Source organism: Triturus cristatus, chromosome 9, assembly GCF_964204655.1.
Source record: "Triturus cristatus chromosome 9, aTriCri1.1, whole genome shotgun sequence".
NCBI classification, from domain to species: Eukaryota; Metazoa; Chordata; class Amphibia; order Caudata; family Salamandridae; genus Triturus; species Triturus cristatus.
Window position 1 is genome coordinate 458,201,263 of NC_140592.1, and position 26,266 is coordinate 458,227,528.

Genomic DNA, 26,266 nt, shown 5'->3' on the forward strand with positions numbered 1-26,266 from the left:
GCCCGTGTAGATTTCGCTGCACCAGGGAGCATTGTTATTGTTATTGCGTATTGTTATATAGCGCGACTCAACCCGGGATATTGGAGCGGTTTACACGATCCCCGTATTTACATTACAAATTCAGGCTACGGGAAAGGGTCAAGTTATTGCCCAAAATCACAGGATGGGACGCGACGTCCAAACAGACTCACAACCCCCCGCGGCCTGTTAACGCGCCACATCATTCGATGGCCCGTGTATATTTCGCGGGACAAGGGAGCATTCTTATTTGTGTTGAGTATTGTTATATAGCGCGATTCAGACCCCCGTATCGGATCGCTTACACAAACCGCGCATTTAAATTACACATACTGGTACGGGCGGGGGGGGTTAAGTTATTGGGCAGAATCAAATCTGTGGACGCGACGCCCACACCGATACCCGACACCCCCGAGGCCCGCCATGTTGCGGAGAGCCCCCCCCACTCTACCCTCGATGCTTCCTGTTGCCCGGAATTGGCCCGGCTTGCGCCGTGTCACGCATACCTTCCAGGACCTTGCACCTTTCTAACGCGATGGACCCCAAGGCAAGATGGCCGCGCATAGTGTAGGGGAGGGGGGGCGGTACTTACAAACATTCGTACAGTTCGACGGGAAACGCACCCGGCCGCTACGACTCGCAACCATCCGCCCGGTCCGATACTGGACCTCCCGTTACCCTGCCACCCCGCAGTCGCGCCACGAAAATGCCCCCCCAGCAACACCCGCATCGCCCCGCAGGGACACAGGGCACTGCTTGCGCCCCCCACACCCATGGCCATCCGGGCCACAGGGCCCTGTTCACCTGGTCATGCCCAGGGACAGGGCCGGGGTGGGAAGGGTTAGCAAGACTCACCGCAATACGCTGGTAAAACCGAAGAGCATGACGACGCTGGAGGGGCCCGGCAGTAATCACGTGGTACGGACGGCAGGAAATACGCGTGTCCGGGCAGGAGCGGCGCGCAGGAAGCAGAGGAGGAACTGGGCGAGAGGGACGCCTATGTAGGGGGGAGCTAGCCTCGCCCCCCTAACGGCCCGCCTCCACCTACATACTCATTGGGAGATCTCCTCCCTGGGCGCGGCCTCGCGCGCGAGGCTGAAGAAGGGGGAAGGGGAAGGCTGCGACGGGCGGCCACTAGAGTGCTGCCCTGCTGATGTCCCACTGCGTGGGACGCGGGCAGCGGCATTCCTACTGCCTTTTTTTTTGTACCCCAATCACTGTACTATTTAAATTAGCAACAAAGCTCCTGCTGCAATGTGGTTGGTTTCCTTAAAGACTACAGCCAATGGTATACTCTGACAGGCCACTAGATGTCAGTATTACCTCTTCACTTGTCTCTCTTACGACAACGTCCCATTATCTAATCCACCGTGGTCGTTCAAACTGCTACATTTCCAGCATTCTGACGTTATAAAACAAACCAAATGGAGGTGAGATTCAACGGGCCTGATTCCGAGTTTGTTGGTTTCTGAAAATCATCCTTTTCTGGGCAAACTCTAAATACGAAGTAGATTCACCATCTGAATTGCTTCACAATAATTTCCTAATGGAGGAAAATAAGCCGGTGGATTTTGCTACCCATACTCGTCTCGCGCGGGAAAGACACTATTATCATGCATCTAAAGCCAATACTGTGAAAAACGACAAGTCCCTCTTGAGCCCCCATCCCTTATGAGTAAGCTGTGCTAAGTTTCTTTTGCCTAATTAAACAAAATTACACCAACATTATACGAAGTTGGATAAAATGCAACCCTGGCTTTTAGCACTGTATTTTAGATGGCACAAGAACGGATTTCGCGCTAAAAAAAAGTGCAAAATATATATGTGCTGAGAACAACAGCCGCTCACGTTCTGGTTGTCTGCGTTGTTTCGGGGCCCCTATGCATAATTATGCCACGTGCCCTATCGGCATAATTAAGGGAATTTTGCTTAACAGGTGTATAGCAAAATTCCATAAATTGTGCAAGATTATGGTGGCAAGTCCCTGTGTACAACCATGACTGTGCTGGAATATGCCGTCTAGTACATCACCAAGGTACTACTAAAATCTAGAAAAAACAATAGGATAAAAGGATAATGCCTTTTATTTATATGTTTACAAAACCTGCAAGTGGTGCGTAAACACTGATTGCTGGTTTGGTGAACACATAAATAAAAGGCATTGCCATTTACAATGCCAATAGCTCAAACTCTCGCAAATGTGAGACCTTTGTGGCACCCACGCTTTCAACATCGTAAGCTTAACCGTGGGTGCAGTGTAGCTTCAAAAGGTTCCTATTTATTAACTTTTGAAGCAATCACGGCAGCCGCGCTTTAGCTTAAGATGTTGAAAGCTAAAGCGCCGGTGCCGCGATTGTAACAAAAATAAATAAATAGAAAAAGAATTGCGGCGCACTTTTTTTTCCCCGATTTATTTACTTTTATTACAATCGCAACACCCGCACTTTAGCTTTGAATATCTTAAGCTAAAGCGCGGGTGTCCCGATTGCTCCAAAAGTAAACAGAAAAAAAACAATTTTTGTAAAATTTACTTTTAAAGGTGCCGCGGGCCATGTGGTTTAGCTTAAGAAAGGCATGAGGCGGCGTTCGGCCAGCAAATAATAAAAGAAAAGCGTGGCCGCAATTATTCTTCCCGAGGCGTGCCACGCTGATTTAATAGGAAAAAAATATACGTATTAAGGGAGAGCGTGTCCTGCCTGCAACAGCAGGCAGGAAAAAGCTATTTAAGAAAATAGTGCTCGCAAGCTGTAATTAAAGCCTACAGAGTAACAACACAGGTAACAGGGGATGTCCTCATGGGACCTTACGAGAAGAGAAAAGGTGGTACTAAAGAGGGACTAATAAGCCTATTGACTAATGAAAAGCCACCATTCACAAAGGACAGGGACAGGAGCCAATTGAAAAGATGGGCGGAAAGTGGACGGAGCTTCCTGCTCTATCCTGATTACAGCATTTCTCGAAGAGAAAGCGCAAGCGCTGCCTAGGCGAGACCCAAAGAAGATCTTTTGAAGCAAAACCTTTCTTTAAACTACATCACTGCTGGAATTTCTTCTGCCATCTCAAGACTTAACAGAGGCTCCTCAATTAGGGAAGACCCTTCTAAGGCCCATGCTCTTTAAGTCTGCATTCAGTCGAGTGAGTTAGGTGCATTTGTTTTATACGTGGCAAGATGGCGGCTGTGTGAGAGCTGCGATACACCACCCATCCGACTCTCTATGATGGACGGTGACAGAGGGAGTTAAAGAAGGCTATGGCCAGACACGGCTTAATATATGGGCTAAAGCGAGGACCGGGGGGGTCCTTACGGAAAAACGAGCATTGTGGTGTACCTGTTGGTCCGGACGGCTTCAAGAGCACTCACGGCAGCGGCGGGTGTCCAAGGCTACTACTTTCGACGAAGCATCATGCCGCCAAGAGCTTCTAAACCTCAACGGGGTCGGAGGGACATCGGAGTGACTGGTGATGGAGCGGGGGCAGCCACAAGCCAACACGGCCCCCCAGCTACGCGAGGGGCTCCCGGAGGAAGAAAGATGGGAGACGCTACTTTCGCAGTGTCAGGGAGTGTGGAAGCGGCGTCCTCGAAACCGAAAGTAGGTGTTCAGCGTCCGAGCCCAAGTCTGAGTCTGGAGGAGGCTGGCACAACCAAAGATCGGGTAATTCCGGGGATGTTTTCAGGATGCCGAAGGATCCAGGAGAGAAGTGAGCAACGCGCTGGCGCTGGAGTTGGGGGAGACGCGCTGGATAATTCTACCGACGGTGTCATTAACACTTTGGAGGCTCAACCAAACTTGGCTGCTAGTGATGCAAGAACTGTGAGTACAGGATTAATATCCTCTTTGCCTATAAATGATGATTGTGGGGTTTTTAGCCAGGCAACTACACAGGGGGAAGGTTGAGACACAGAGGTTAATGGTTTAATGAATGGAGATGGAATAGCTGCCAAAATCGCTGTGTCATCGCAGGTACCAGCAGGTACCCCCGATGGTGGGGATACATTTTATTCCCTCAATGAGGGTTCTGAGACCTCAAATATCAGTGTATGTGCTAGTGACGAAGAGGTATCTCTGGCAGAGGAGTCTGACTCAGGTAGATATTTCTCTAACCCCAGTACTCAAAAGCGGCGACGGAGTAAGATCAAAGGAGGGAAAAAGAAGGACCAGGACCCAATGTACTCTGACTCAGATTTAAGCCTCTCAGGACAATTTAAATGGGATTATACCACTACGCCCTTTGATATCAATGACAGACCTACTCCTGAGACCATTACTCATGGAGCGAGCAACGTATCTACCCTAACATCATCCACCTCCGCGGCCTCCCCCTCAATGGACCTCATCTATTCAACTCTTAAACAGATTCAAACTGAGGCTCGACAGGAGCATAAGAGGGCTCACCACACAACCAAGGGGCCATTAAGAAAATTAACAAAACCTGTACGGAAATGGCAGAAAGAACGTGTGGTGGCTCTGGAGACAGGAGCTGAGAGTACTACTCGACAAATAACCTCTAACGAATTAAGGATGACAGATGTCATGTGGAAGCTGGAGGATTTTGAGAACCGCCAAAGGCGCAATAATCTAAGGCTACTAGGCGTTCCGGAAAATGCAGAAGGGGAAGATATTCGCGGTTTTGTGCTCCGGTTGTTGAAAGGTGGGCTCCCCGATCTCTCACACTGGGACTGGGACTCGGAAGTCCAACGGGTGCATCGCTTTCCACTTGTGTTGAAGAAAAGAAAGGGCCAAATGAAAGGGGATATCAAACCTAGAGCAATCCTGATTTTTTTTGGTAACTTTCTGTTGCGACAAGCAGTTTTTGCCAAAGCACGCCCGGAAGCAAAACGCTCAGCGGAGGGTCACTCCTTTTTTGTCCGGCCAGCCTTTTGCCATGTAACGGTCGAAAGGAGGTGGAGCCTTCGACAACTTATCCCTTCCTTCCAAAAGGCTGGCTGTGAAGTCTACCTATTAAGCCCGGCCTGTCTCAAAGTAATCCATCGGGGGAATATCAGGATCTTTTCTTCGGAGATTCAAGCTCAGGATTTCTTACGAGATCTCGCAGGAGCTTCGGCCGGCAAGGATTTGTAAAGAGGACATAAATTGCTATTTGATGTATTGGACTTAAAGATGCTTAATGTTTTTCTTGTTTCTTCTCTTTTTCTTGACTGGTGTTTCTACAAGGGAGCTGGATGAGTGGTGGTGGGAAACAGTAGCATGCAGGGGGCATCTCAAGGGTCTTCGGACCTTTCTTACCATAAGGTTGGGGGTGGGGGAAGGGGAGGGGGGAGGGGGGTTTCAAGGGTTCTGGCTGGTTCATTAGGGTAGGATATATGCAATGGTATGGAGATTATATGTTTGGTAGGCGAATTTCCAGGAAGTTAATTGACAATACTTTGAATGGCACGGGGTAAGATGAGAATAGTATCAGTAAATACTTGTGGCTTGAACTGCCCGTCCAAAAAGCGAAGGATTAGTGAGGACATACAGTATTTGAATGCAGATATAATATGCTTACAGGAGTCGCACATTGAAGCAGGGAGGCAGAAGGTGGCAGAATTAGAGGGAAATCAGTTAATATCTGCCACATCTCAAGGTACACGGACTAGGGGGGGTTGCTATTATGGCTCGCGGGAAAAGCATTAGCTTCTCTCGGTCTAAGGCGGATCATATGGGCAGATGGGCCATCACTTTATGCACCATGGGTTCTTTTTCATTTACGCTCTGCTCGGTCTATGGGTCTGTTCTTGAAAATCCGACTTTGTGGAATTGGTTAAATATGGAATTGGTGGGATGGCCATTGCCAATGATTGTTTGTGGGGATTTTAATATAAATTTGGGAGCCAATACAATGAAGCTGGGGTCAGCCTTATACAGAGGACACAAACCTAAGGTTTTTAAATCGTTGCTGGAGCTCTGTCAGACGCATGAGCTTATAGATGCTTGGACCTAGCAGGGATATCAAGATGATGGCTTTACTTTTTTTTTCAGCCCCACATCAATCACATGCCAGGTTAGACTATTTTTTGTCTCTCAGAGCTTCTCGATCAGCTGTCAGATTTTTAAATTTCCTAGGGTCATGTCCGATCATAATCCGCTTGTTTTGGAGATTCCGGTCCAGGCTGAAAAGAAGAAAACATCACGGTGGACTTTTGATAGAGCACTTTTATCGGATCAAGATTATATTGTTCATATGGAATCATGGGTTTTGAGGTTTATAGCCGAGAATAAGGGCAGTACTCGAGCGGATGTCATCTGGGATGCCCTGAAAGCAGGGATTAGGGGGGAAACCTCAAGGTATGGCTGGAGGATCCAGAAGTTGGCTAGAGACCATCTTCAGGAACTATATGTGAAACTGTCAGATGCAGAAACTCAACTAGTTGAAGCTATCGCTAACGGGGGAGAGGTGGGCCAGGTACAGACTAGGGTAGCCGCAGCTAAATCCAAAATTTGGGAAATTTCAACAAAGAAAGCAGCAGGGAAATATACAGCGTGGCGGTCCAAAATGTATGAATGTAGCGAGAGAGTGGGACATTTACTTGCAGTACGTACTAAACAGAGGGTGACACAGGGAGCTATTTTAGCAATTAATGATCCTCAAAGGGGGGAAGTTACGGGGGTTTCAGATATTCGAGCTGCCTTCCAATGTTTTTACCAACTGTTGTATTCCGATGATATAGGGGGAAGTAAAGAAGAGATATGGGATTATCTTGCAGAGATGCCTGGGGATGGGTTAACTGATGAGGAGAGAGAAGTATTAGAATCCCCCATTACATCGGACGAGGTGACAGGGGTTATTAGTCTTTTGGCTAACGGGAAAGCGGCGGGCTCCGATCTAATTCCTGGGGGGTTTTATAAAAAACTGGCTCCTTGTCTATTGGGATTAATAGTCGAAGTTTTTCGAAAAGCCCAGTCAGGCCAGAGGGCGCCCGCCTCTTGGGAGTCGGCCAATATGGTGGTTTTCCCTAAGAAAGGGAAACCAGTCAAGGAAATGGGCTCTTACAGACCCCTAACGCTAATTAATAGCGATGTCAAGATCTACGCTAAGATCTTGGCAAACCGGATAGCAGGAGTCGTTAAAAAGTTAGTCAGCCCGGTCCAACATGGGTTTGTTCCAGGGAGGAGTACAATTGATCACATCCAGAGGGTGATTGCTCTTTTCGATGCGGCCGAGATTACAGGGGACCCTATCGGGCTGATCCTGCTGGATGCGGAGAAAGCCTTTGATAGGGTCTCCTGGACGTTCTTATGGGCAACACTTGAGAGAAGAGGGTTGGGTGTGGGCTTTATCAGGGCCATTTCGGTAATGTACAATAATCCGGTGGCCAGGATTGCCATCATGGGGGAATTGTCGGGCCCAGTTTCAAGAAGTAGAGGGACACGCCAGGGGTGCCCTTGCTCCCCCCTACTATTTGCTTTATACATTGACCGCTTGGTCAGGAGGATTATGGATAACAATAAGATTTTAGCAGTACATAGTGGTGGGGGGAGTACTAAGATTTTGGCTTATGCTGACGATTTAGCCATTATGTCCCCAAACCCACTGGGAGCACTTGCCGAAATCGAAAGAGAAGCAAAGATCTTTTGGGGAATCTCAGGGTTTTGTCTTAACTCTAATAAAACTCTTGTCATATTAGGTAAAGGATGCCATGCTAGCGACCCTCGGGTTGTTAAGAAGGCAAGTTACCTGGGGGTCGAGATAATGGCGGAAGTATCTAAAATTGTTGAAACCAATCTGGACCCATTGCTGCCAAAATTCAAAAAAGATTTCCAGCGTTTAGATAATCTCAAACTAAGCCTGGTGAGGAGGTGCAATATTATTAAAATGCTTTTTTTAACCAAAAATATTATATTTCTTTAGGGCAATTCCGCTGGTTATTAATGCAAAATGGTTTAAATCGATAAACCAGTTGGTCTCCAGATTTCTCTGGGCTAACTGCCCCCAAGGAGAGCCCTCACATTTTTTATGCTACCCAGGGAGAGAGGTGGATGGGCGGTCCCGAACCTTCAGCAATATCATTGGGCGGCCATATTATCCAAAATAGGTAGTTTGATCGGGGCTGAACCAGATCAGATGCAAGGGGCGAGTCCCGTTTCAATTTATGAGTTATTGTTGGGATTGGAGGCCAGGGGTTGTCTTTTATGCTATACAGATTTTAAGTACTATAAAAGGGTGAAATTTAAGACATTAATGTGTGCCTTCAAAACCTGGGTTGCTGTTTGTAAAAGGTTTGGCATGGTCATAATACATGTATATACCCCTTTGTTTGGTAATAAAGCACTCCCCTGCATTTTTAATGATGGGTTTATGAAGATTTAGAATGATAAAGGGGTGAGAAAGGTGGGAGACATCATTGATGGAACCTGGGTAAGGTCATTTGATACAATCAAAGAAACTTTTGGGGTTGATAATAGGCACTTCTTTAAGTACCTTCAGATCAGAGACTTCCTAGGGAATATAACTGGAGGTAGGAGGGGATTCGATTGAGTGATGCTGGTTGAGGAATTACTTAAGGAGCCAGGTAAGCTAGGCAGGATTTATAAAAAACTAATAGAGTCTATGGCGATGACTTATCCAAACATATGGGACGGTGGCAGGAGCGGCTTCTGGTTGAAGCTAGGGAAGCAGAAGATTCTTTAAAGTTATCCCAAACTTCTTGCATTGCTGCAAACCTTCAACTTCAATGCTTTAAGACGTGGTTTAACCTCTATATAACACCTGAGAAGATTGCTAAATGGGGAGGAGGTGCGGGACCTTTATGTCCACGCTACCACTATCCTGCTGCTGACATTGTCCACATGTTTGCTTCCTGTCCCGAGCTGGGCCTGATTAAAAGGGAAGTTGGTGCTATTCTTCAATTCTATGTGGGACAGCAAGTAGAGATGACCCCCCAATTGATAGTATTGGGGGTGAATAGGTCTCAATTACCATCCTGGATTCAAATTTTCTTATATGTTGCTATGATAGTGTTTCGACTTTGCCTAGCTACTCACTGGCTGGATCCTGTACCACCTACGGGCCAACAATGGCTGGGGAGACTCCTAGCCGTTTATAGGCTAGAAACAGCTGTATATGCTAGAAAGGGGCATGGATCTAGAGCCAAGGGGATGGGTATATGGGCTCCTTTGACAAGATGGCTGGAGAATGACTAAGCAACGGGTTGGAGAAATTAGTCTTTTTGTGTGGCTGCCGGGGTATCAAGCTGGTGTCTTTAATAACAGCTTGCCCTCTACCCATGTCAGAGGTGGAAGATTTTACGGCAATATTACTTCTCCTTTTTCTATTTTTGATTTTTTCTTGTCATTTTTACTTTTATCTTTTGTTATGTTTGTTTTTGTTTTCTATCATAAGGACCAGCCAGGGGGGATGGGTGGGATGGTCTTTGGGTGGGTGGGAATATATTTGATATATTGATATGTTGTTAAATGCTGTATACTTTTGGATATCAAAATCAATAAAGAATTGTTAAATACAAAAAAAAAAATCTTTCAGTAGAATCCTGCTCACACCACACTTGTGGGGGCATGAAGACTTTGGGACCGCCAGAGGGCTAAAAGAGGACATCCCACTCAAGCAATTGCTTTCATTTTTCTGCTGGTACCAAGTATTTACTAATCCTCCCCCCTCTCCCCCCACACACACACACGAAAGAACATTCCCTTTTGGCTTACACTCCCCATCAGATGCACAAAAGGAAAACACTCTCAAACAGATGTCAAAAGGGATATTAAGAGCTCGCTTGAAAACTGCTGGATTGTTGAAACTTTTAACTTGTGTATTATTGATTGGTAAAGCAAAAGTTGTAATAAACCCCCCCCCCCACACCACCACCACAGTTTTCACCATTAATTGGGTAAAGAGAAAAGAGGCTGCATGCCCATTCGGATATTTATGACCTGAGCAAAAAAATAACTGCAACAGTCAACTTCTCTAGTACACATCCGTCCCATACTTGTGCCCATCCCACTTACATGCTGCCCCCTCCATCCCCCACAGGGCCCTCCTAGCTACCCAAGTCACTTGTAAAATTGCATGAAGGATACCGAAAGCATACACAAGGTTATCTGTACTATCTGAACACCAAGAAGAACCAGTAAAATGTATTTAAGAAGGGAAACGATGTCCTTTTATCCAGATTATTATTCCATTATTTTTTAATCACATCTTCGACAGTAATTAATTGGATTTAATGTATTTCTTAAAGTTTGTAAATAGTTTTATGATATTTATTGTGTTGTATTTTATGTACCAATGTGCTTTTAAGACATACTGTCGAATAAAGCTTTTTGAATTGAATTGAATTATTCCATTCTGAAGCCTTTACCATCAGGGCTGTCCAAAGCCTTAGATCAACCTTTGCACAGCACACCTCTGCCATTAGTACTGCTTTGTAGTACTTTTGGCCATACGGCATAGGTTTCCAGATGATTCCAGGGATTCCTTGTAGATGGGAGTCTGAGTCGCAGTATGATGATGTGTTTTGTGTACCGTGTTATGGTCCACCTGCAAGTAAGTTGTGTCCAAATTGTAATATGAAGGCTGAACATTGTGTTTAACTGCAGGAGCACTGTTCGGGGTGATGTTAGCACAGAACAGTATTATTTATTAGGTTGAAGCAAATAGTTTTAGTCTGAGAGAGTTGTAGCAACTAGAGGTTAGCATTTGCTTATGAATATATTCTGCTAGTGTGATAAAAGCTGCAGTTAGAGTTAGTCAGTGTCCGGTGTTGCTGGCTATTTTTCAGTTTTTTTAATTTGCATCAGTCAATTAAAACCATAGCAAAAAATATAAATTACAATAAATACCTTTCAAGTAAATAGCTAAAAAGGTTACGTTTAAAAGAATAATGTGCTTAGCGCAATTACCGGTTTACGTTAAATTTGATCCGAATAGCGTATCCACTATAGTCTGCGCTCCTGGGACCAGGCTTAGAGTTTCATACTTGCTTCATATATTGGTTTTTGGTGTTGCACAGACATTTACAAGGTATTCTAGTTTCTATGTTCATGCAGAATTTTTCTCTAGTGCTGCCGTTACGTTAAGCCGGGATGAGGTATTTTGATTGTTGTTGTTCTTTTGTAATTGTGATCATTATTTCAATCCAAAATCTCACGTGCAGTGTGGGTGAAGCAAAGCAAAGTCATGTAATTTACCCATTGAAACAAAAACAACGGCCAAAATGTAAATGTATGACGAATGTTGCTGATATCTTTTGACACAGTGTTTAATAAAAATAAGTTACAAAAAACAAAAAGCAGGGATGAGGTCACGACTTAGCCTTAGCCTCACTGTGTCTATATCCAGAGCTTTTTGGAATTTAATTAGAAATTTAATAAGCAACAATTCAGAATGGGATCATCAGGATTTAAACAGGCAATAATTGCCTGCCTGCAGGTTCGAATACCTCTAGAGTTTAAGGCATCTTTCAGTTAGTCTTGCCTTGCTTTCTTTAGATACGGGCAAATACAGAGCAGATGAAGTAGGTCTTCTTTTGGTGCGCCCATAATACAACATACAATTCCCCCTTTCAAGAGTCATGGTGGTTTCTCTGCCAGTGATGGAAACCAGCCATGCCAGAGTCAGAAATTTCAGTTTTATATGTACTGGATATGTAGAACCAAAGTAAGCTGCCGGTTTCAGTAACTTGGAATTATTAATACAATAACACTCATTCACCCGTCTCTCATCCATTGCACAATTAAGAGCCTTAAAACAAGACCCACAAGCTCCACCACCACCATTAACCCATACACCTTCCACCCTAAACAGACACAAACAAAATAAACATCATGCCACTGTTCACAACTTCGCATCTCCCCGTTTAATACACAACAAGGCTACTCTACAAAAACAGCACAGCTCACCAACGAACTCTCAACCACCATCCTCATCACCTATATACCAAGACCAAACAAAATGCTTTCTAAACCTGCTGGATGAGGATTACGATATAGAAAAACAACATGATGGCTATCTTCATACAGTTAACAGTTCAAAGAGTACTACTCACTCCTCTAGCACACAAATTCACACCACCAAAACACAATCTCTAGACTGCCTACTAATAAATGCTTGATCACTCTCTAAAAATAAGAAACACATCTACAACCTACTCACTGACACACGACCAGTAGTACTCTTCATAACTGAATCATGGTTGTGAGATGACATGACACCAGTATTGCATGAAGATTGTTCTCCAGGCTATCAAACTGTCAAGCAAAATCGCATAGGCTAAAGAGAAGGTGGACTAGTTGTCATATTCAAGGAAACAGTAAATCTCACCACAGCTGACAACATTCCCATACAAGGTTGTGAGGCCCTCCTGACCAGACGCAACCCTACACCAACGTCCTCCTGTAACTTCCTCCTTCTTTACAGTCCACCACATAGCAATGCAACATTCCCAGAAATGTTTCTAGTCTTAGTTTCACAACTTATGACACAACACTCCAACCTATGCAAACTTGGTGACCTAAACGTATGGTTTGACAAACCCAATATGCCCCATCCAAGAACTATCATCACGGGCCGAGACAGACTGAAACTGCATCAGATCTTCCACAAAGCAAAACACATATGTGGATACCTCTTAGATGCAGTTTTTGCAAATCCATAACTAGTTACCTTTCAAAGGATTACTCCAGCCACATGGTCAGACCACCATCTGGTAGCTTTCCAAGACAAGACATCACAAATCAACATACCTAAGACCACGATACATGTATCTACTTATCGACTGTGGAACAAACCTAATTATGAACACTGACAAACCTTACTAACTTCCAGCACAAATCTATACACAATCATTCCATTCAAAAACTTTATGAGTGGCTCAAGAAAGCATTTGACATTGTAATACCACTAAGAACAACAAAACAGGACAAAAGAAAACAAGCACCTTGGAGGAATTCAGAACTGAAAATGATAAAACAACACATTTCAAAGCTGTAACGTAGAGGCTCAAAACAAATAGCAATCAAGACAAACTTAACCTACACAAACTGACCAGAATATACTAGTCAACAATCAAAAAAGCTAAAAAGGTACTAGTCAGACAGAATTCAAAATGCAGAATGTGTAAATAAGGAATTTATAAAATTCTCACAAAAGTTTGTAACTCTTAACGCACAGAAGTTACTCATTCCATGAGTCAAAAATGTACGAAAAAACTGGCAAATACTTGCACAACCAAAAGCAGGCATGTTGGACTCCTATTTTAAACAAACGAAATCGACCAGCACCAACCCATTTCCAACAATCTTCTTCAAAAGTAGGCAATCCCAGCCTCTGCATTCCTTCAAAACAACTATCACAAAGTGAATTTATGGATCTGATCAAAGCAAGCATGCCAGCCAGCTGCTCTTCTGACCCCTGTTCACCACAAATCTTCAAGAACATTCTTTTAACTACCTCTGCTGCTACACCAGTAATAAAAATCATACGGCCTATGTTAAAGAAAAGAAACCTAGACTGCAATACCCAGACAACTACAGATCGATTACAAATGGACATTTCCTGGGCAAACTGATAGAAATAGCAATATTTGCCTGGATGTCAAAATTCATGAAAGCTATCTCTATGCATTCCGACTTTCAAATAGGTTTTCGTCCAGAAAAAGGAACTGAATCTGCCCTCCTCACCATCAGGAATGACCTTAAAAACACAGTAGACCGGAGTGGGGTTGCTGCACTACTTCTCTTGGATCTTTCAGCTGCCTTCAACACAGTTAAACATGAAACTCTAATCCAAAGAGACTGTACGAAACTGGCATAGAAGGGACTGATCTCAACTGAATCACATCTTACTTTGAAATAAGGACAAATGTCATCCAAACTTCCCCAGTTCTCATCCAAACCATACTACACAAAAGTAGGGGCCCCTCAAGGCTCTATTACCTCACCCATGCTTTTCAGCACCTACATGAAATCATTACCGGCAATGATCAATGAATTTCAGCCGGCATGCTATAACCATGCAGTTGACAAACAAATACTTCTTAATCTGAAAAACCCAGACGTCACTGGAAACTCAAAAATCTACAGTTGTCTCAGAGCCGTTGATCAGTGGATGACATGGAGCTACCTCAAATTGAATACTTCCAAGATATTTACTCTTTTAGCAAAATAATCTCTTACAAGAAATTATATACACATAATTGCATTGAAGATCATTCTCCGACAAATCACAATTCATAAATATAACTTGTTGCTGATCACCTGTGAAAGTTACAAACCTTCCTCGTGTCTGCTCCTACCCACTTTAAGGGAGCCGGAAACGGCTAAAGCCACCGGTTTCCAATTAAATCACAGCCGAAGGCCAGAAGTGCCGATCAGCAGTCATGTAGCAATTGGAAAAATTCTGACCTACTCCTACTCTGCGCCTGTCCAGACAATCTGGCACACTACCTCCTAAAGTATCTAAGTAAGTAAGAAACATTGGAATTGTCATGGACTTGAAATTATCAATGAATGCCCAAGTGGACAAGTTAGTAAAATCCATCTTCATTGACATGAAAACACTGCAAAGCATTTTTCACACAAAGTCTAAACTTGATCAGGCCAATGGCCTCTACCACAGATCACCTTTATCAACTATGAAAAAATGACCACGAATTCAGAACTCTGATGTCAGACTACTCGTACATGTAAAGTCACAAGCCCACACCTCCCCTGCCTTGAGGGCACTACATTGTTTACCGGTTGCCAGAAGATTCACATTCAAGTTCCTTTGAATCACCCACAAAGCAATACATGGAACTGGACTACTTTTTCTCAGGAATAACCTAGAGAAGAGACCTTGGAGTTGGAAGGCTGTCAGTGAGAGGCGGCCCCTACCGATACCCTTTTTCTTGCAGCATCTATCCTCTTGCACTTCTTATCCAATGGAGGTGCATCCCCCATGGCTTGTTCAGAGGCCTGTTTATGGGCTGTGTGCACCACATGAGAGACATGATCTCTATTATATATGGTATCTGTGGGAGAAGCTTTGTACTTCTTTCCCACCCTAGGGGTGACCACCTGTGTTCTAACTGAATCTTTAAAGATGTCCGGAGATGGTTTGAGCATTCCCTTTAGCACTGGCAGGAACTACTTATACCTTGCTGACCTAGATAAGATTTATATGAAGATGTCCTCTTCCTATGGAATGGTATGCATATCTATCTTATGGTAGATGCAGCCCGTTGAATAACCCTGTGGTAAGGGACTTAGTCATTGGGGGGAGATGCCCTGAGTGGTACAGGCTCCAAGTCCGCACCCCCTGGTGGATCCACATCATAATACAACCAAGGGTCATGTCCTGAATGAGGATAGAAGATGGTCTGGTAGTCTTCTGGAGGGTGTAAGGACTGGGGCTGCGAATGTCAGGAGGGGACTGTGGAGACCCCGTGGAGCGTGAGAAGATGATGTGGGAGTCACTTCCAGTGGTGGGAAAGTAGATGTAAGATGTGAAGGTCAGGTAATGCCAACATCCTTGAAATGCTTAGGTTTGGTGCACTTTCTGAATAAAAGATCCAATGCAGGCTCCTCCTCAAACATGGGTCTCCTTTTCTTGGGGAAGGGGTCTGAGATCTTGGGAATCTTGAAAGGATCTTACCAGTCTGTGTATAGATATGTGTATGGCGTTGCCTTTCATCCACCTCTTCCCGCATTCTCTAGAATTGGCCGTAGAGGGTCCCAGGACTCAATGGCTGTTTTTGGAGCCAAAGGTGTTTGAGGCCAACAGTGCTTTTGGGTTTGCTGTTGTTTTAAAGTGAGCGTCAAGGACTGAAAACCTACTTTGGCAACCATGTAGGGATATGAAGTACTATATAAATGCTACAATACAATAAAATCAAAAAATCTTTTCTCAAGTGCTCAAAAACCAAAATAGTACCATGTCTGAATCCAATGTTTATACCCAAAATACCTTCAGACCTCTATAACGTGTATTTGGAAAGCACACGTTAACCCAGAAAGGGTATCCTGGCGCTGAATAACAGATGTTTATTGTTACCCAACTCAATGGTACTCATTTTATCGACCACAGATGGATGAAAGGCTGAGTGGACCTGCCGGGATTTTAACCTGTGACCATGAGGTCGAACACAGGCCCATACAGTGGATGCATTACTCCACTAAGCCACCAGACCCGGCTGAGGCGTGCCCCTCAATTCTTTTTTCTGAACTCTGTCTCAAAGGCTGAGTGATCCTTGCACTCTCTGGACAAGCGCATGCGTCTTAAATTCTATCAGAAAAAGACTAAAGAGATTAGAGGCATAAGCAAAATCCTCATGTCCATTAGATAACCTGGGAAGGATTGGCAAATATCCGAGCAGGGCTTTCAGCCTGCCTCATTTTCTGTCACAGAAAACTAAAATCACCCTTGCGAGGAACAGTGATAGTGCATCCCAACAGAAATATGTTCTCAACAACAGCCTCACAAGGTGGAGTGCCTCTATATCCGAACTTGTCCTGCAATCATCTGGAAGAGCAGGCACATATTTACATACCCCACTACTTGGATAAGGATGCAGCAGAAACTTTTCTGTGGGACAAGCAGGGAAGGATCCTATTCACTGACCCTTACTCGGAAGCCTTCTTTCTAAGCTGTGTTCACTGGAGGACCATAGTTATATGTTTTGTGTATGGTTGTAGGACCAGCACAGTGAAGGTAAGGCCACCTAACTGGATAGCTAAGATCACAGACATGCCCATGATCAATAAAGGAAGAGAACTGCATTTGCTTTCATGGGTGATGAAAACCCACAAGGCAGCAACTTTTTTTTAGAAATAATAAACCTATTTTCTTTGATTAATTAAAAATGTAAATCATTACACTATGAATACAGCAGCTCAAAATACACATCAACATTTCCTTTAAAAGGAATTCCACTAAACTTGATCCATGGTACTCCAATACTTTAAGTGCGGCTTTCTGGGTCCAGGATCTAGTCATTTTTTTTATTTCTCTTTTTTCCACTTGGGGGATTAGGGCATAATACCAGTCAACCCTCTAGTCTAAATTATGGTTTTCATACACATCACTCAATCCCACCAGTAGATAGCCCATGATGAGATTACATTTCCTGATGTGGTAGGTGGGTAAATGTCAAGGACAGAACTCAGAGGTCTTAACCCGTTCCCCGCTCATGACGGAACCACTCCGTCATGAGCCACGGGTGCGCTGTGCTCATGACGGAGTGGCTCCGTCATGCTGCGGCCGTTTAAACTTGCAATCGGCATACCGGTCTCAGCCACGGACGAGACAGGACGTGTGCTGTTGCCGCCGTTGTTGGTCCCCCGGTTTTCGTAAGAGAAACGCACATTTGCTGCGCTCCACCACACAGGAGACGTGAGGTCCTTTTGTCCATCCTCCTGGTTAATTAATGCCTTAGACAACCGTGGTCGATTGATTCCCTTGGGTGTCCCCCGGTTGATTAATCCTAAATTGAAAGCTGAATGTTGTAGCTGCACGAAATGTCGAAGATATACACTCACTTGATCTCTACTGGGCTTTTTAGGCTGTCCCGCTTTTCCTTGTCCTGATGAAGACCCGCATTGACTAATACAGTAATGCCCCTTGGGTTGACACGTCGACACTTTCCCCGGACCAGTTGAAAGACCTGTGTCAAGACCTATTCATTTATTCCACAGAGCTATTCAAACATCGTTGTCTTCCTGGCCTTCCAAAAGAAACGACTTTTCTGTGAAATTCACTTTGTACATATTGTGCACCTTCACTACTGCACTGAGCACTATATTCACCTTGTCACAAAATTGCAACGCATTTTATGTTATGTTTTGATAGCCTCATGAATCAATGGTGGTATTCATAAATGCCGTAATTTATAAAACTTCTGAATACCCTCTATGGTGTCCCTAGGTGTGTCATTTATATGTTGTTTTTTGATAAATTACTTGTTCCTATGAGTAAACCAATGACTGGTTTAAAGGCTATAAAGAAATTAGCTTTACCCGACAGAATCAATTGTTTATATTATATGCTGCGGCCGTTGGCGGCCGCTCCTCCCACGCGGCGCTAATACCCCACCTGTGCGGGCGATTAGCGCAGTGGGTGGAGTCATGACGGAACCACGCCGTCATGAGCACAGCTCGCCCGTGACTCATGACGGCGTGGTTCCGTCATGAGCACAGCGGCGCCGTCAACCCCCCCAAGCCCCCCCAGCGCTGCGGCGGAATTCGCGCCGCAGCGAAGGGGTTAAAAGATTAAATAAAACCATCCACTGGAAACAAAATTTTCAAAAGAATGCTTTTCTTTTATTGTTTCTCAAAAATATTGGGCTTCATTCTTCTACATTTGCACTCTTTCACACTCAGACTAAAGTGCCACAATGCTTTGAATCTAAGGTTTCCAAAATATCTTATTGCTGATAAAGAGCAAAAAGCCCTGCATCCTTTTGGTCTGTAATAATCAGAAACAGGACCACAACTTTTCTGTTCTAGTGAAAATGCAGTGGCTGGCGACTGAGAAGGGAAGTCTCTTCAAAATCTATATGCTTGACAGTTGGAAAATGGCCCCCAAACTTTTAGCCTTCCTCCTGCTCTTTTTTGGACCATTTTTTTGTTGGCTTCAGGGCGCTGAGCACTTAACCACTGCTAACAAGTGCTAAAGTGCATGTGCTCTCACCTCTCAACATGGAATAATATGTTTATACCTGTTTGGTATATTTAATTTACTAGCAAGTCCCTTGTAAATTGGTTTACCATATACCCAGGGCCTGTAAATTAAATGCTACTAGTGGGCCTGCATCACTGATTGTGCCACCCACACAAGTAGCCCTTTAAACCTGTCTCAGGCCTGTCACTGCAAATCCTGTGTGTGCAGTTTTACCGCATTCTGACTTGGGTTTTTAAACCTTTTGGCAAGTCTTAAACTCCCCTTTTATTACACACAAGATGCCCCTAAGGTAGGCCCTAGGTAGCCCATAAGGCAGGGTGCTGTGTAAGTAAAAGTTAGGACATGTAATTTTAAGTTTTGCATGCTAAATTCCTTTTTCACTACTGTGAGGCCTACTCCTCTCATAGGTTAACATCCAGGATTCCTTAATACACCTTTAAGTTGTAAAACCTGATTGTAAAGGAGTAGCTGCATTATGTTTTATATCTTCGAAATAGTAATGATAAATCCTCTCTACCGGTAAAGTTGGATTTAACATTACTGTTTTAGAAATGCTACTTTTAGAAAGTGGACATTTCTCTGCTCATACTGCTCTGTGTGACTGCTGTTTCTCAAATAAATGTCTGGGGTGGGTGACAGCTACACTTTGAAAATTCCCTCTAGACAGCCACAAACACAGAAAGGTTAGGTGTGTCCAAATAATCATCTGTATTCTGATAGGTCTTCCTGGGCAGGAAGGGAGGAGGGAGCTGAAACTTGCACCTGAATAGGTAGTGTCCTGTCCCCACACAAAGGGCTGATTAACCCCTACTGATAGTCTGGAGCCAAGACTGGGAACAAAGGACTTCTGTGCACTTTAAAGACCCTTCCTTGAAATCATTCCCACTTCAAAGACACAGCGGGGTATAAGTACTGGATCTGTGACCCCACCAAGACGGACACTTCTGGACCTGTAACCAAACTCTGTCAGAAAAACGGCTATGCTGCTTAAAGGACTGCCCTCTGTTCGTCTTCTGACCTAAAAGGTTTGCTTTTCTCTTGTGTTGCCCTACTGCTCTCGGACTGTGCTGAGGGAGAGCTGGACTCTGCCTTGTAACCCAAAGTGTTCTCCAAGGGCTTGTTGACTTGCCTCCTGTTATTGAGAAACAGGGAAATCAAAGTCTCTACCCCTGCTCCTCTGCCTGGTTCATGGAAGTGAACCAGGATACTTGATTCAGAGGCACCGACACCTCCACTGACTGCTTGGGCAGAAAGAGACTCATCGTCCCTGTGGCAGCAGCAGAACCTGGCGCATTGCATCAGAACCCACGCATTGCCTGCAGAAATCGACGCACGGAACCGCACATCGCTGCGCAGCAGTGTGGAAAAGATCGAGGCATCCTTCGACCTCATGGAGAAACCAGTGCATCACATCCGGAACCAACGCCTCCCGGGTCAGTGCTTCATCTTCGGAACCGACGCATCGCCCAACTGTGCGGAGAAAATTGACACATCTTTCTGCTGGGACTAGGATAAGGTACTTTGTTCACCTGGACCTGCGTGAGTCCTGTAGCTGGGCTGCGCTTCATCACAGTCAGCCCAAACTTTGACTTTGCCCTGGGTAAGCATGACCAGATAACCCCAACTGGCGCTTATTGCTTCTAAGCACTATACTTCATTTTAATCTTTAAAAATGCTTAACTCTGCTTCAATAAATTGTATTTTTGTCGGTTTGGTCTTGATTTACTCATAAAATCATTATTTATTTTTCTAATCCTGTGTGGAGCATTTTTGTGGTGTTTTCATTGTGTTACTGTGTGAGTGTGTTGTACAAATACTTAACACATTGTCTCTTTAGATAGGCCTGACTGCTCTGGGCCAAGCTACCAGAGAGTGAGCACAGGTTATCTTTTAGTGTGTATCTAGCTTACCCTGACTAGAGTGGCGGTCCGTACTTGGACAAGGTGCATACCTATGCCAACTAGAGACCCCATTTCTAACAATGATTTATCTAAGTTTTATGGATATGTACTCTCTACTCTCCACTGAGCCTGGAGTCCCTTTTGTGTCTGACTGGTTGCTTACCTTTCCTCAGTATATTAGAACAAAGTTATATGGCTGAGCTTGTTCACTTGTGACGTACTTAACGTCCTCTAGACAAGGGGCTATAGAAAATCTGACCTTCTCTTGAGACCGGTCTTCCACCTCTTGTGTTTCTGACCCGCTTGCACCACAGTGCAGTGAAAGCACTACTGATAATGTACATTGAACTGGAGCATCTAAAAAATCAACCCGCCATGAAAGTTTTCTTGGACTGTGAGAAAGAACAATGAAGAGAGACAAGATCACATTTGAATTCGGAAAATAAATCCGCAAGCCTCAAAATTTATTGCCACAGTTCACATTAAGAACCAATTTGGGAGGCACAGCAAACGTACGTCTGTGACACACTCCAATGTAAACCTGCAGAATGCTTGAATTGCCAACTGTGAGGGATTAGAATTAGGCCTGGGCAAAATTTTAATTACAGCTGCGTAATATCAGGAATTTTGAATTAAGTTTATTGTGCAAAATTCACGAAAGGATGTGGAGAAGAAGGAGAGAATGTGGCCCAACGGCTAGGGCGGTTGACCTCGGAGCTGGGGACCCGGGTTTGAGTCTCGGCAGGGACGCTCAACATTCAGTGATTCTGGACAAATCACTTAATCTCCCCGTGCCTACCAAAAAGGAATGTGTCCGTCTGTAACGTAACTGGTGCTCCTGTGAAGCGCACTGATACCTTCGGGTCTAGTTCGAGCTATATAAAACTCCACACAAATTTTTTTAGAAATTACGCCATTACACCACTTCCTGTATTTATGAGCCATTCAATGATAAACAAATGACAGCTAATCCCACCATTCCTGATAAAACTTTTTAGAGCAATTGCACAGTAACAATGGAATGTAAGCAGTTATAGCTCGCAGTGCTTTGTTTAAATGAATCATTTTGCCAAGAATTGCTGAAGAACGCATTTAGCATTAAAATATAGCGTGAAATGACAGATTTGCCGAACTTTCGCGTAATTTTGCAAAAGGAAATGACTAAAATTTCACACACCCATAACTAGAATCAATAAATAACTACAGTCAGCACACGGAATCCATGAGTTGGGCTGAGCGGAATCAATGCTTTATTTGCAGTAAATGCTTAGATTCTGTGAATCATCCACTGTGTATGTGCAGAATCTGTGATTTAGCTATGGTGTATGATTAAAATCCTTAACTATCCTCAGTGAACATGCACACATTGCCGCAATTAGCTGCAGAAACCATGAATTAGCCCAACTAAGAATGCAAAATATGGGATATACTCACTGTAAATAAACCTAATTCTTAACCCATTAATTGCAGACACTAAATTAGCAGAATGTTTGAGTTGGTCAATGCAAATGTGTTGAATCCTTGAATCATCCTCGGCAAATGTGAAGACTTCACTCATCATCTACAGTTAATACGTAGAATCTGTGATTCATCCCAATTGTGCACGTAATCAATTAATAATTCACAGTGAATGCAGAAAATGATAGAACTTGAAAGTGCGAACTACCCACAATCTATTATTTGACCACAGTGCACTTGCAGAATCCAGCACTAATCCTGCAAAACTGTATAATCCATGCATTACAACTAGGATCGTGAGTGTGGAAGGAGTGAGAGGGAATATAGGATATCAGCATAGTCTAAGACTCCCCACATCTTCAATTTTCTGCGTGAGGAAGTCTTAGTTGATCATTTTATTTTTCTAAATGCTTTCTCAAGCAGGAAGCAATCAACGTTAACACATCAGTTATTTTATCTCACTGACAGAAATGATTAGCTCCACAAAGATTACAATTACATTTACACTGAGCTCATTAAACCGATGAACAGAGATTGTCCCATCTACTTGTGACTCAGGATTCCAAACCAGGGATTTATAATCACAAAACATCTATAGTCTGTTATAATTTGGGACATAATTCAGATAAAGAAAACAAACTATGTTACATGACCTAACATTTGTGAAGGAGCTGACGTTTTAACCATGTTATGAATGAAACTACTGTATTAAATAAAAATGTACAGTGGTGGCAACAGAATAACAAGATCTACATTTATTAGAACTCAATGCAGCATACTGTCTGTCTTGATGCCCCACAGGAGCTGTCACTGCCATACATATATATCAAACTTTTTAGGTCTCGCCTGGCCTAAGCAGCACGCAGCATTGCTCTCGCCATGTGAGGGCCTTTTGTAATCAATTCAGCCAAAGCTGAATATGCACGCGTACGGATGGTCACACATGTGCACGCGCATGCCGATGTGGACAGGCCGATGCCATTTTGTTTAAATTATCAGCAATAATGCTTGTTAGTCCCGCCCCCTTCCCGTTGTCCGTGTTCCCGTTGCCTGCAGTCATTTAAGCACTAATGCTTGTTTGTCCCGCCCCCTTCCCGTTGTCTACGAAGGAGGAGCCTTCGTAGACAGGTCAGCTGAGGAAGTTCTTACTTCTGAGGGTCATGCTTGGGTGTCCTGGCGTATCTCTGGAGTGCGGAGCGTGAACAGACCCGGGACTCAGATGCAATCTCTTGCCCCTGTGATTAGGGAACAAGAAAGGTGGAGCCACGTACCCCGGTGTGCTCAACTGAAACATGTCTCGCTAAGTGAATGGCATAATGAGAACTTGGTTTGCACCAGGATCATGAGTCCCTAAACGTACCCTACGATGGATCTTGGATCTTCTTAATGACAAATTCCAATGTCTCCTGTGAGTGTCTCTTCCTCCGCAGTATTCCAGATAACACAGATGTGACACTGTGGTAACGAAGCATACAGACCGCCTGGTGCACCCGATGAAATTCTAAGCAGGAGACACGGGTGTGCAGATCAGATCCTGCAAATGGCTCATGCCGAACGGCAAATTTCTCAAAAAATATTTACTGTGCGAGAAAGGGCAGGGATTTTAGCCAAGCATTGCCTAAGAAGCACTTAGACCATTCCCCATCAAAAGCCACAATAAAACCCCCAAAAGCTTCTGAGGCTGCGGCTGAGGTCCTGTGGAGGGGTTAAACAGCCATAATGGGCTTCTGTTGCGAAGAGCCTCAAAAGACGACCTGGACACCATTGGAAACCCACTCTGTGTAGGGGTTTCCAGCTCACCTTGTGATTTCGGCTCACCACCTGGTGACTGCATGAAGAGAGAAAATATCATGGGACACAAGGTGGCACTGTGTGAGGTGGCTCTTGCCGCAAGCTCAGACCTGAAACTCAGAAGCATAAACAATCCGAGCTGAAACTAGAAAGAAAAGAAAAAAACGTAAAACAGTAATAACTCAAAGAACAAGCATTGAAAATGCAATAGGTCTCGCCTTTGATTAAGTTAAAGCCATTTGCTTTGCTAATGGTATTGTATAGCAAAGCAAATGGCTTTAACTTAATAAAAGGCGAGACCTATTGCATTTTTAATGCTTGTTTTTATAGTCTTTGCCCGCCCAGCATCTGTGATATTAGGTGGTGTGAGCTGAATCTTTTGTTTATCCTAACAAACTTACAGATTATCCTTCATAAAAAACAGGACATAGAAGCGTAAAATCATTATAAAAATGCACTTGATCATCTTAACCCCCCTACCTGAGAAATCCATACTTGATAGGTCTGCATTCACCATTTTAAAATGTGGAAAGCAATAACCGATATGCTGAAAAATATCAAGACAATTAATATTATATAAATTTCCTTTAAGCCTGATTAAACTAACCAGTATTTGACTTGCGCCCCTCAGATACATTTTAAATATATTTTGTAAAGACCACAAATATTTATAAATTACCTCTGTGACTATGGTCAAAGAGGTCTTGTGCTTAGAAGCACATTCTCAGATGTAGGTACAGAACATTCTGTAAGGGTCCTTAATTTGCACATTATTGGAAGGCAACTTTTTAGTTAGGTTTACTGCTTTATTTATGTGCTACCCTTCATGTCATTTTTAAAATGCTCAGTGCAGGCAGACTGGTTTGAGTTAACGAGTGGCAGTTGGATTTAGGAAGGTATAGCAGCAGGGCATTTATCGCTGACCATCAGATTTTATGTGCAGGACCCAGACATCCAAGATCCCAGGTAGTACTTATTTAAAGTCTTACCCCAACCCTCATCATGCTAAATGTGGAGAGGAGCAGTGTCAGCTGACATCTACTGGGGGGGGGGGAGGGGCGTGTGCAAGGGCAAACTAAAATTAAATAATTAAAAACTTAGCAAAGTCCTACAGTGCGCTCGGGACAGCTGCTTTCTTCCAGACTCTGCGCTGCAGCATCCGCTACATCACGGAGCTCATGAAGAGGGTCTGAACTTCCACCACTTCCGGCCTCCTCACACAGAGAGCCACTGGCACATTCTGGTGCCGATAACCAGGGGCTGAGACTCGAGCATTACAAGGCGCCCGGCCACCAGGAAACTTGTTGACCAATCAGAGCGCTGCTCTCCCAGCATGACAGCAGCACCCTGATTGGAGGGAGCGGCCTGTCTCTGCGCCCACAGTGCTATGGAGGCCTGCACCAACTCTCAAACCAGCTGTATTAAGACGGGCGGCCAAAAAGACATGCGCACTTTAAGCAGTGCATTTGCAGCTCTCTGGCGTCTGCTCCTCCTCACTGTCACTTTGCAAGCCCTGCCCCATCCTGACACTCTGTTAGGGACAGGGAGATGAAAAATAAAATGGTAATGAATTACTATTTTATTTTTCATCCCAGGTGCTTTGGGGGGCAATTAAGTGGGGCTCCGCTTCTCCGCTCCAACGGACGAGCCGCCGCTGATCATTTCTGTCAGAGAGGTAATAATTACTCATGAATTACAGAGTGAAATAAATAAAGAAAACTGTCAAGAGCCATTTTGGTGACACTGACCAAGCACTACACCTATGATGAGAGAGACTTGCTAAATGATAGGACAGATAAACAACAGAGTGAATAAGGCGACTGAATGAACCCAGAGAGTTGAGGAGCTTCTCTCATAGACTGGGACAACGTAACAGAATCCACAGTCTGACGGGTTTTGAAACCCCAAATGTTTAAGCAAACCTCTGTAATTTGTGCATATGTGTTTTCCAGAAACAGAATTTCCCCGAAGGAATTATTTGTGTAGTTTGGTCCAGGTGGTCTAATTTGAGACTAGATTTCAGTGATACACATAATTGATGTTGTCTTCTTCATTGATCACTACACATTTGGACATTGTGCACAGAGAGATGTTATAATAGATATATTGACTACTGAACTGCACTGTGCATATTTCTTTCTTTAGTATTAGCTATGACTTGTCTTTGGGAGGGAAATTTTATTTTCTATTTATTCTTTTGCGAAAGGAAGACAAGATGGAATACTCTGTTAAGAAGCAACCCACTCAATAAGTTGCTGTGTTCTTTTGAAGAAGCACATTTTGAACACAGCATCCATCTTTATTCCAGGTGAGCCCTTTTCTTGTGTCACATGCCTGAAGACCTCAGGCCACTGACCCTCAAAGTCATGAGGGAATGAGGTCCTTCCAGTGTTACATCATATAGCACATTCATCTGTGTATAGCACACTAAAAGGTGGGATTGAGATGGTGCACAGAGGGGCAAAAAGGCGCTTGTGCGGTGTAGC

The 26,266-nt window shown here is 44.0% G+C and overlaps 1 protein-coding gene across 1 annotated transcript in view; it reads right to left on the minus strand.

Moving 5' to 3' along the window:
• LOC146798140 (flavin reductase (NADPH)-like) overlaps positions 1 to 26,266 on the minus strand; it is a 169,620-nt gene that overhangs the window by 18,953 nt on the left and 124,401 nt on the right. The gene's annotated exons all lie outside the window — the stretch shown is intronic.